Raw genomic sequence first — 12,823 nt, forward strand, 5'->3', positions numbered from 1 at the left:
GAACAACAGTATGTCGTCCGCGAAGAGACCACATTTGTGCGTTTGACTACCGCATTGGACACCTCCAATGTCCATATTGTGGCGGACTGCGATCGCCAGTGTTTCAATGGCTATTGCAAATATGAGGGGGGATAGGGGGCACCCCTGTCTGGTCCCCCTGGTGATGGGAATTGACTCAGAGAGGTATCCCTGCATTCGAATTTGGGCCCTCGGCTGGGAGTATAAGGCCCGTAATAAGCCCAGGAAACGAGCCCCAAATCCCCACCTGTCAAAGAGCTGGAAGATGTACTGCCATGAGACCGAGTCGAAAGCCTTCTGAATATCTAAGGAAAGGAGGAAGCCAGATTGTCCGGGTCCCCCTTCCCAATTAGACTGCAAAATGGAGATAATATCAATCGCCCTCCGAATTTGATCAGGTCCCTGTCTGCCGGGGATAAAACCAACTTGGTCCTTGTGGACGTAGCGTCCGATGAAGGAGGCTAGCCTATTGGCCATAACTTTCGTGAGAATTTTGAGATCATTATTAATAAGGGAAATCGGTCTGTAGTTGCTGACATCTTCCAAGTTCTTGCCAGGTTTGGGGATGACCGTGATATATGCCGTGTTAAGGTGGGGATCCAGGGGGTCTCCATTAGCTTTATGATTACCGAGATTGGCCAGGTGAGGGGCTAGCGTGTTGGCAAAGGCTTTATAGTAAGGGATCGAAAGACCGTCGGGTCCAGGGGCGGAGCTTTTTTTAAGATCCTTTATGACTTCCAGTATCTCCTCTGCCTGGAAGGGGGCTTCCATGACTTGTTTGTGAACGTCCGATAAGGCAGGGATGGGGAGTCCCTCCAAAAACTTTGGAAGGAGGTTATCTTTGGGAGGTGGGGGGCTACTGTAGAGAGAGGTGTAAAAGTTCTGAAAGGCATTCAGAACTGTGACCGGATTAGACGTGGGCGGGAGTCCTGCGCTTCTGATCCGAGGGAGGGTGCTCAGCTTGGTTCTAGGGGAGAGTCTATTAGCCAGGAGTGTGCCTATTTTGTCCGCCTGTGAGTAAAATTTGTGGCCAGACCACCTAACCGATTTTTCTGCTTTCGTGGTGAGGGCGAGATTGAGTTCTAAGCGAGTCTTGTCTAGTACGGAGGTGGGGGTGCGGAGGGGGTCCTTTTTGTGAAGAGCTCTGAGTTTAGAGTATTCCTCTTCTAGCTTCAGGATGGTTGATTGCCTTTCCCGTTTTATTTGAGAACCTAATTGCATGAGTTTTCCCCTAATATATGCTTTGTGCGCCGCCCACAGGGTTTCGGGGGAGACATCAGGAGTCGCATTAATAGAGAAATATTCCTGCAGTGCTTTGTCGAGATCCATAACTCGTGATGGCTCCGAAAGGAGGGATTCATTTAACCTCCAATGCCTGGGGTGTCTCCCACTCGAACCCCCCAGGGCAGTCACAATTACCAGCGAGTGATCCGAGATCACTGTGTCAGTGATGGAGGCTTTGAGCATCCTGGGAAGGAGCGAAGAGGGGACAAGTATGTGGTCTATACGTGCATATGATTGGTGTGGCGCTGAGAAGTGAGTGTAGTCTCTCTTTGTGGGGTTTAATTCCCGCCAGACATCGGATAACCCATGAGCGTGCAGCAATTTGGCGATCCGTAAGCTTGCCTTCGTGGGCCTGGTTAAGCGGGAATGTGAGGGGGAGGATTTATCAAGTCCTTGATCAAAGGCGACGTTAGAGTCCCCTCCGACAATAACCGTTCCCTCTAAAAGAGGTGCTAAGGTGCGCAGCAGGGATTCGAAAAATTTGGTCTGACCTGTGTTCGGGGCGTAGTAGGAGACCAAGGAGTAAAGTTGGTCCCCCACAGTGCCCTTTACAAGTAAATACCTGCCCTCCGGATCCGCTTTTTCAAAACTTTTATTAAATTTGCATGTTTTGGCAATCAAAATGGCCACCCCCCTGGTCTTGGATTCCGCGTTGGCTAAGTAGAACTGAGGGAAGTGGGCATGTAGGAACTTGGGACCATACCGGATAGGAAGGTGGGTTTCCTGAAGTAGAATTATATCTAGTTTCAGGGATTTGTAGTAATCAAGGGCTTTTCTCCGTTTGATGGGGGAATTAAGACCCTGAATGTTATGGGAGGCTATCTTAAGCCTAGCAGCCTGTGGATCAGCCATGGAGCAGAGGGGAAGCCCAGCATCTGAAAGCGACCTCACTTACCCAGTCCATAGCGGGGTTCTCGGTAAGGGCATTGGGATCGGTGGCCCGAGGTTGTCTCCCAGGATACCATGCCGACTGGGTTGGCTCAGCCCAACCTGAGGAGAAAAAGAGTAGTGTCATGTAAACATTCAACGGGGGTAGCTTACCATCAAGGGGGGAGAGAGGAGGAGAAAGGGCAAGGAAAGAAAGGGTTCCTGAGAAGAGAGAGAGGAGATCAGGGCAGGAGACACCCCCCGAAATCCCAAGAAAAAACAGTGTAGACAACCGACCCATAAGGTCAGAAGTCCCGACCCTCAGACGCCTGGGAAAGGCCGAGGGAGGGAGAGTTACACATGTGGTCCCTCGCGGAACTGGGGACCCCTAGTCGGGTAACTACCCGAACTGTGAAATCAACATTCAATAGCAATAACATATAAGCAGCAATATACAAAAAAAAAAGAATTTTTCTTGAGGCACGGCTAAACATAATGATTAGAAGACACTGGGGCTAAACAATGAATGCTGTTCTTTAGGCAGAAGGTAGGATGGTATATCCAGGGGGGGTGCTGGGGAATGCAGCCCCCTGGGAAATCCTCAAAGCATCCTTAGGGCTCATTTCGAGGGGACGCAAAAAATATGAGGGGTTACGGGCAGTCCAGTAGATGGACGAAGTACTGCATAGCGTCCCGGAATATTGAAGGCAATGGGGAGAAGGGTAGCACAAGTCCTAGGCAAGGGGAGGGCAAAAAGGGTTGGAGGGCCAAACTTTCAATGTTTGGGGAGCAGTCCTCCGGCCCTCTCCAGGACCTCGGACGGTCAGTCACAGAATGGAGAGTCTGAAAAGGGGTCTGTATGTTGCTCAGGTGGGTGCATTATCCTTGACCTTCTTGGCTCTTCCGGAGGTCCACAACGGGGATTGTGGGCTGTTAGGAGTGGGCCGTTTGTTGGATCCTTGGCTAGGGTTAGAAGTGTCCATATCAGCTTCTTGAGAAATGATTTTCAGCCTGGTGAGGAGCTTTTCCCCCTCGGGGAAAGTGGAGAAGGCAAAAGACTTCCCTTTGTCCGTGAACCTGACCGCAAATGGGAATGCCCATTTGTATTTTATGTCTTTTTGTGACATTGCAAGCAAGAGGGGTTTTAGAGCTCTCCGTCTCTGTATAGTGGAGGGGGAGAGGTCCGCAAAGATCTGAACCTGGAGACCCTGGTATGTGACGTGTTGCAGGGATCTGGCTCTCTTCATAACTTCTTCTTTCACGAGAAGTGATGTGGCTTGGCCAGAACATCGCGCGGGGTGCCATCCTTCCTAGGGGGGCCGAGGGTTCTATGGACCCGGTCAAGTTCAAGCTTAGTAGCTGGGATGTCAGGGATTAGCTGTTGAATGAGGTCTTGCACCGCCCTGGACACATCAGTTATTGATTCTGGAAGCCCGCGAATTCTGATGTTATATCTGCGTGACCTATTTTCGAGGTCATCTATACGGGCCATGGCTATGTCCAATTGCTCCTGTACTGAATAAATGTGCCTGGAGTTTTGGATGGATCTGGCTATGGTATCCTCCATTTTATGTTCGATCGTTTCGATCCGGGAGCCTAGGTTAATAAAATCAGCTTTCAATTCCCCCGTGATTTGCAAGGCAGTTTGGGAGAGGCCCCTTTCTAATAGTTCAGAGAATTTGCCAAACAGGGCATCCATGTGGGAGACTGGGTCTGCATGAGCAGCCTCGTGGGGGGCCATGGCGGCCTGGGAAACCCTGTAAGTCCCCGCTGGGGAGGGGGAGAACTCCTGGATGGTGCGTTCCAGCAGAGAGACCGTGGAGGCCGGGGACGGTGTGGCTTCCTTGGGGAGACCCCTGGGGTTGCCTGGGGTGGCGTGGAGAGGAGGAAAGTCTGTATCTGACCTGAAATCCACTGTGCCTGCGGATCTGTGATCCTGAGACAGGAGCTGTGCTGCGGTGGCCATCTTGGATTTCTCCCTCACGTCCAATGAAGCGAACAGCGGGCCCAGATTGCGTTTAGCCAGTCCACCGGTCATTCAGAAATGTGCCCCAACACTTCGGGAGTCCGTCCCTATAGCTCGGGAAGCGGAAGGGTAGCCGTGTCGTGCGGTAGGGGTTCCGTCGTTCCGCGAGGTAGCGGAGCTTTAGATGATCGCGGCCATCTTGGAAGCCTCGCGCATGCGCACTCGTTGCCAGGGAGTTTAATACGTGTTTGTGGGTTGTGATACAGAGCCTTAAAGCCATGTACGAAGTTATTGTTAATGCCATATTTGGGAAGTAGAATGTCTAGATATGACCAGGATACGCTATCAAAAGCTTTGTGTATATCTAGGCTAAGTAGTAGGGTAGGTTTGGAATGTAAGTTGGAATCTTGAATAATGTTTGAGGTCAATCTTATGTTATCTGTAATTTGCCTGTTTGGAATGAAGCCCGTTTGATCAGGGTCAACTAAAGGAGAGATAACTCTGGATAGTCTATCTGCCAAGAAATAACCAAATATTTTCAAGTCATTATCTATCACTGATATTGGGCGGTAGTTTTGGGGGGCCGTATGGTCTTTATTTGGTTTGGGAAGAAGGGACATGTTGGCTAAGAGCATCTCAGATGGAAACTGGGCGCCTTGTAAAATATTGTTATATAGTTTAGTAAGGTGAGGAGTAATAATAGAGGGAAATTTTTTATAATATGACGTGGAAAAGCCATCTGGGCCAGGGGCTGTGGATATCTTTAAAGTGCCAATGATTTTATTGATTTCAGTGTCAGTGCAAGGGGCATTGAGAGATTCAACTTGTTCCGCAGAGAGGGTAGGTAGTGTAATGTTGTTAAGCCAATCTAAAGAGGTTTGTTTAGGAGAGGGTTGTGGGGTAGAGAGGAGATTTTTATAGTAGTCTAAAAACAGTTTCATGACTTCTTTAGGGTGAGACACTGTGTTTCCAGATGTATTTCTTAATTTATATGTGTGGGGCGGTTTCATGGATTGATTTAATTTTCTAGCGAACATAGTGGAATATGAATTACTGTTAAGTAGAAATCTAGCTTTAGACCATCTAAGGGCTTTTTCAGTATCAGAAGTTAATAAGGAGTCTAAGGTTGTGCGTTTCTCCTGGATTTGTTTAAGAAGGTCGCTAGACGGGTTCTGGTTATTTCTATGATATAGATGGTCTAGATCCTTTGTGAGGGACCTGATGTCTGCTAGTTTGGACTTGTTTTTGAATGATGCGATATTAATCAAATGGCCTCTAATCACAGCCTTATGTGCCATCCAAACATTTGAAGGGGACATGTCCGGTGTTACATTATTTGCAAAATATTGCTCAAGGTGAGATCGAATTTGCTGGATGCATGAAGGGTCAGTAAGTATAGAGTCGTTAATTCGCCATGAATGTGTAGTTTTGGCTAGACCTATGCAAGAGGTGTCAAAAGAAACTATGTGGTGATCCGACCAGGAGCATGTGTGGATGTCAGCCTTGGAGGAGTTGGCGAGTAGGATTGGGGAGCAGAAGATATAGTCTAGACGGGCGAAGCTGTTATGTGGGTGGGAATAAAATGTGTAGGATTTGATGCCAACATTGTGTGCTCTCCAAGAGTCTATTAATTGGTGGTTATATAATAATTTATTAAGAGACTTGGGGAAGGCTTTGGAAGATGGGACAACTCTACTTCTGTCTAGGGCCGAATGGGCCGCTAGATTAAAATCACCTCCCACAATTAAGTGCGAGGAGTGATATTTATCTAGAGTGTCAAAAAATGTATTAAAAAAGTTTGAATGGGCATTATTGGGAGCATAAATCGAAGCAATGGTGATGGAGCGACCATTAATTGAGCCTTTCAGAATTAAATAACGACTATCTGGGTCTTTATAGAGACTCTGAATTTCAAAAACTACAGAGTTTCTAATGAATATGGCGGCTCCTCTGGATTTCGTGTTGTAAGTAGTACAGTAAAATTGACTAAAGCTTTTGTCAAAAAATTTGGGGTGTTTTTCTGTTGCAAAATGGGTTTCTTGCATTAAAATTATGTCTGCCCCCAATCTTTTGTAGTGGCGAAAGGCTTTCTTTCTCTTATGAGGTGAGTTAATGCCCTGGGCATTATGAGAAATCACCCTGAGACCCATTGGGGAGGCGTTAATAGGCTACAGAGGTTATTGGATAGTGGCAGAGGGTCATGGGGCCCAGGGATTGATCTGAGGCTGAGTTGATTTGATATTGGTGATGAGGATGATTCCATCAACAAGGTGTAAAGCAAGATGGAGATACTACCTAGCGAAGAGAGGAATTCTGTGGTAACTATTTGGCCAACTATGATATCAAGTGTGTATATGAAGTAATTCATCAAAACCTTGTGTATGTATATTCTAGTTAAGCTTTTAATAAGTGATATATTGTACCTATACCCGTAAACAATGTAGATTGAGGTTCTTAAAGTGTAGAACCAAACATATTCTAAGAACCTGAACAGTGTGAGTACTACCCAGCATAAAATCTTACCATCATATTGCATTAAATAACGTAGAGAATATTTGTTTGACCTATTCAAATGTGTCGAAACATAAAGAACAGTACAGTAAATAAATGAATTATAGTCATTAATAACATGGGGGTCAGTGTGAGGAGCACTAACTGACCAAAAAGAACATTGTTGTGGACCATAATGTCCATAACTCACAAATGGAGCATCCTCCAAAAAAAACATGGAAAGCATGTTCATTAGTAGAAGCGTATCCACCAGGTGAATCATGCTTATGGAGTCCTTTGTGAGTAGGGGAACAAACTAGCAGAGGCGGAGCAGAACAGCCTCAGCAAGGATTTTATAAACTATAAAAAGAGTAAACCAAGAGTGTGCTATTGCCCCTTAGAGAGAGGAGGAAAAGGGGGGAAAAAAAAAAAATAATAAATTTTAAAAATAAAAATAAAAATGTTTATCTTTAGGAAATTCCCCTTCCTTTTCTCCGTACCACAGGAGCACAGTGTCACATAGAAACATGTATAGGGGGTTATATAAAACCAACTAGAAATATCTTAACGTTGTGTAACTGCTGAATATTGATCCTAATAATACTCATATAAAGATTTAGAATCATTTGAACAATAAAGGTTATGTATTAGGGTCCAGTAAGGAAAGTGGGAGAGAAAGAGAGAGAAGAAGAGAAAAAAAATAAATAAATAAATAAATAAATAAAAAAAAAAAAAAAAAAAAAAAAGGGGAGGGGTGTAATAAATGTATACATACACATGAAATCCCATAGTAAAGATTATGTAAATACCGAACTGATACTTTCTGAAGGAATATAGCTGCTAAGTACCAATTGTAATAAGTCAAACTTTAGTGCTTGCTGAATAAAAAACTATAAAAATTGGTCTTAGGATCAAGCGTAAGAGGAAAAAAAAAAAAATAAAAAAAAAAGGGGGGGGGGTTCCTCCGCTCCTGTAAAAGAATGGAGATAAAGCAGTCGGCAGAGCACAAATATAGCTTCAGGGGTCTAAATTTCTGAGTGAGGGGCGCCATCTTCCTTGTCCTCGGCGTGTGGCCGGGGTGGCCCAGATAGGTGAGGTATGAGGAGTAGAAGGTGGTCTTGCAACTGTGCCCGGGTCCAGAAGTCCCAATTTTACTAGAAGATCTTTACCTTCTGAGATATTGAAAACTGTGTAAGTAGTACCATTGTGGGGGACTGTTAATTTAAACGGGAAACCCCACCGGTATCTGATATGAGCTGATTGTAATACCGATGTTATCTCTTTCATTTTGCGTCTCCTCTCCAGGGTGGCTTGTGAGATATCTGGGAATATTTGGATTCTCGAGCCATCCAATTCAATATTTTGCATGTTCCTAGATGCTCTAAGTATACTTTCTTTTATGAGGAAGTCTTTCATGCACAATATAATGTCCCGTGAGGGTTTATCTGGGGGAGGCTTGGGGCGCAGGGCCCTATGAATCCTATCGCACATAAATGAGGACGGAGGTAAATCTGGGAGGAGGCTGTGGAACAACTTGGACACCGCAGGTAACAATTCCGTGACAGACTCTGGGATGCCGCGAATCCGTAGATTATTTCTGCGGTTGCGATTGTCCAAATCCTCCACTTGTGATTGTAAGTAAGAGTGGTTTTCTGCCAAGAGCTCAAAGTCCCTTCTAAGATCGTTGTGCGCAAGTGTAAGTTCATCATGTTTGGTTTCTAGAACATCTGTGCGATTTCCTAGAGTAGCAATTTCTTGGGTGAGTGTGTTTGTTGTTTTTTGTAGTTCACACTGTATTTTGTCTACAAGTTTTTCGTAGATCTTGGTTAGACTGGAATCCAAGTCAGCCTTTGTGATCTGGGAGGGGAGATCGTTGATATTTTGTTTTGAAGGAGACTTTACTTGAGGGCCAGTGACGGCCGTGCAGGGCTGCTCCGGTGATGAGCTGGTGCCCTTTTGAGCCATGTTCTTTTGCTCCTTATTGCGTAGTGGGTATGTGGTTAATAAGTGCTGTTGCGCACGGCGATTGTACGCCTTCCTGCCCGACGGCATGCACTAGTATGAAATGTATGGATTTTTATGTGAAAAATTATTATTAAAGGCAATAGAACACTATCTGTCGTATTGAATCCTCGCTGAATCGATGGGATTATTGGATATGTATGCTGAACTGCATCGCGGCTCGCAAGCGTCCCCAATTGTATGGGAGTATATCTTTAGTCCATTTTATTTCGTGGTCTCAGGGTTATAGCCTGTGTCAAGATCATTGTGCAGCTACATTTTGCCAGAAGAGTACTTGGGGGTTGCTCTTGGGGACCCACAGAGAGCAATTCCGGGCTGTTATGGGGTAGAGAGGGGGTGGGTGCAGCTGGAAGTGGGGATAAGATAGGGAGGGGATGTAAACTTGTCTGCGCATTGGCCTGAGAGGACCCCCCAAGGAGATGTGTTGCTGTGATATAGCAGGGAGAGGATGGAAATATAATTATAATGTAGCTGGGTGGGAGTCACAGTACAGGGGGACAGTAAGGCTGTGGGTGGGTTAGGGGTGTACCAAGCTGCCCGTCTCTCACCTTAGTGCTTGAATCAGGTAGAGCTCCTCTGGTCTCCCCTGGGGCTCAGTGACTCTGCAGCTCCGGTCCTCTGGTGATGGAAAACGAGAGGAGGCAGCCGTCAAACCTGTATGATGTGGCCTGGAGAAGCTGGAGCAGGCCTCAAGATGGTGGACGGCTCCCGGAGGCCCGAGAAGGCCGCAATACGGATCACAGGGTGGACGGGAGGCCGAGGGACCGAGAGCCAGCCGGGGTGGATGATCGTTAGATCGGATGGCCCCCGCAACAAGTCCCGGACGATCCGTGGGCCTCGAGGGCCGCAAAATGACAGCCGGGTGATGAAATAGGCCGCAGGCCGGAACGCTGTGCCGGCGGACCGCCGTGGGGCAGGAGCTCTGCGGTCCGCTGTTCGGCCTCGGGTACCGCCGCTAATGCTGGCAGAGGGGGGCCTCCGATGTTCCGGTAGAGCGCCTTGGGAAATGCCGGTGGATCCGGAGGCCTTGTAGGCCGCAAGATGGCGGCCGGAGATCCGGGGATGGAGATGTCCTCGGAACGGGCCGTGATGTGGCCTGGTCACCAATATGGAACAGATCAGCTCCGAGGGAGCCCAGATGCTGGTGCGGAGGGTCTGGAGGCGAAAGGAGCTGTCGACGGCACTGGATGGCAGCGGATTGCTTCCGAGGCGGCGGAGCTCATCCGAAGTGCGACTGTCTGGTATTGATTCCTTTTAATGGACGGATTGAATAAAATCGTATATATGTTTTATTTTTGAGACATCGTGGTGCCCGATTTTCTTTCTCTTTGATTGTACATTTAAAAAATGATTTTTATTCCAATTTTGGGTCAGTTTTCAATAAAAAATCATTAACATTGACCACTAAATGAAGGTCCAACGTATCCTGAAAGAACACGGTATAATTTACTGGGCTCCAAGAGACATCCCAATCCAGCAAAGAGACATCCCCATTTAGTAATAAGACAGCCCAATCCAGCAAAGAGACATCCCTTATCCAGCAAAGAGAGATCCCATTCCAGCAAAGAGACATCCCCATATAGTAATGACAGCCCAATCCAGCAAAGAGACATCCCCATTTAGTAATAAGACAGTCCAATCCAGCAAAGAGACATCCCTTATCCAGCAAAGAGAGATCCCATTCCAGCAAAGAGACATCCCCATATAGTAATGACAGCCCAATCCAGCAAAGAGACATCCCCATATAGTAATGACAGCCCAATCCAGCAAAGAGACATCCCCATATAGCAAAGAGAGATCCCAATCCAGCAAAGAGACATCCCCATATAGTAATAAGGTAGCCCAATCCAGCAAAGAGACATCCCTTATCCAGCAAAGAGAGATCCCATTCCAGCAAAGAGACATCCCCATATAGTAATGACAGCCCAATCCAGCAAAGAGACATCCCCATATAGCAAAGAGAGATCCCAATCCAGCAAAGAGACAGCCCCATATAGTAATAAGACAGCCCAATCCAGCAAAGAGACATCCCCATATAGCAAAGATAGATCCCAATCCAGCAAAGAGACATCCCCATATAGTAATAAGACAGCCCAATCCAGCAAAGAGACATCCCCATATAGCAAAGAGAGATCCCAATACAGCAAAGAGACAGCCCCATATAGTAATAAGACAGTCCAATCCAGCAAAGAGACATCCCCATATAGCAAAGAGAGATCCCAATACAGCAAAGAGACAGCCCCATATAGTAATAAGACAGCCCAATCCAGCAAAGAGACATCACCATATAGCAAAGAGAGATCCCATTCCAGGAAAGAGACAGCCCTATATAGTAATAAGACAGCCCAAACCAGCAAAGAACATCTCTTATCCAGCAAAGAGACATCCTTTATCCAGCAAAGAGAGATCCCATTCCAGCAAAGAGACATCCCCATATAGTAATGACAGCCCAATCCAGCAAAGAGACATCCCCATATAGCAAAGAGAGATCCCAATCCAGCAAAGAGACATCCCCATATAGTAATAAGACAGCCCAATCCAGCAAAGAGACATCCCCATATAGCAAAGAGAGATCCCAATACAGCAAAGAGACAGCCCCATATAGTAATAAGACAGCCCAATCCAGCAAAGAGGCATCCCCATATAGCAAAGAGAGATCCCATTCCAGGAAAGAGACATCACCATATAGTAATAAGACAGCCCAATCCAGCAAAGAGGCATCCCCATATAGCAAAGAGAGATCCCATTCCAGGAAAGAGACAGCCCTATATAGTAATAAGACAGCCCAAACCAGCAAAGAACATCTCTTATCCAGCAAAGAGACAGTCCACTCATGTGCTCGGATGGCCCCAGCGCTCAGACATCCAAACGTTCAATCAAAGAGAAAAAAAATCCGGCACCACGATGTCTCAAAAATAAAACATATACAATGTTTTTAAATCCATCTAATAAAATAAATCAATACCTGTAATTATTGATGCGTTTCAGCCTTGTACCTATGACTAAGGCCTATGAAAGAGGCTGAAACACGTCAAAAGTTACAAGTGTTGACTCCTTTTGTTGGACGGATTTAATAAAATCGTATATATGTTTTCTTTTGGCAATATTATAGTTTTCTCTTTGATTGTACATGACAAAAATTATTTTTATTCAAATTTTAAAAAACACGGTATAATTTTCCCGGAAACACAGAGTAGTACTAATATAATACAAAGTTGCAAAGCTTTGTTCAGATGTTAAAGGCAGAAGGTTTATTAAGATAAAAAAACTTTTGTGTGTAGCAGCCCCCCCCCCCCAGCACCCCCCTATTTACTTACCTGAGCCCCATCTCTCTCCAGCGATGTCCACAAATGTCTAAGCCGTCCGGGACACTCCTCCTTATTGGCTGAGACACAGCAGCGGCGCCATTGGCTCCCGGGGCTGTCAATCAAAGTCAGTCAGCCAATCAAAAGGGGGCAGGGCTTAGTGTCTGAATGGATACACGGAGCTGTGACTCGGCTTGGGTGCCCCCATAGAAAGCTGCTGGCTGAGGGGGCACTCGATAGGGGGGAGGGGCCAGGAGCCACAAAGAAGGACCCAAGAGGAGGAGGATCCGGGCTGCTCTGTGCAAAACAAACTGCACAGAGGAGGGAAGTATAACATGTTTATTATTTAAAAAACAAACAAAAAAAAAAAACGAGACTTTACAATCACTTTAACCCCTTCAGCCCAGGAAGGTTTTACCCCCTTCCTGACCAGGCCATTTTTTGCGATATGGCACTGCGTTACTTTAACTGACAATGGCGCGGTCGTGCGACACTGTAACCAAATAAAATTGGTGTCCTTTTTCCCCAAAAATAGAGAATTTTTTTGGTCATATTTGATCACCTCTGCGATTTTTATTTTTTGCTCTAAAAAACAAAAATAAGCGACAATTTAAAACAAAACAACATTATTTTACTTTCTACTGTAAAACACATCCAATAAAATAATGTAAAAAAAAAACAAATTTCCTCTTTAGTTTAGGCCTATATGCATTCTGCTACATGTTTTTGGTAAAAAAATAAAAATAAAAAATATCCCAATAAGTATATATATATATAGGTTTGCGCAAAAGTTATCGCGTCTACAAACTATTGGTATCGTTTTATGGCGTTTTTATTTTTTACATTTTTTTACTAGTAATGCCGGTGATCA

The sequence above is a fragment of the Lithobates pipiens genome, unplaced genomic scaffold (assembly GCF_037356315.1).
Source record: "Lithobates pipiens isolate NorthernLeopardFrog02 unplaced genomic scaffold, aLitPip1_a1.2 Scaffold_84, whole genome shotgun sequence".
Taxonomy (NCBI): Eukaryota; Metazoa; Chordata; class Amphibia; order Anura; family Ranidae; genus Lithobates; species Lithobates pipiens.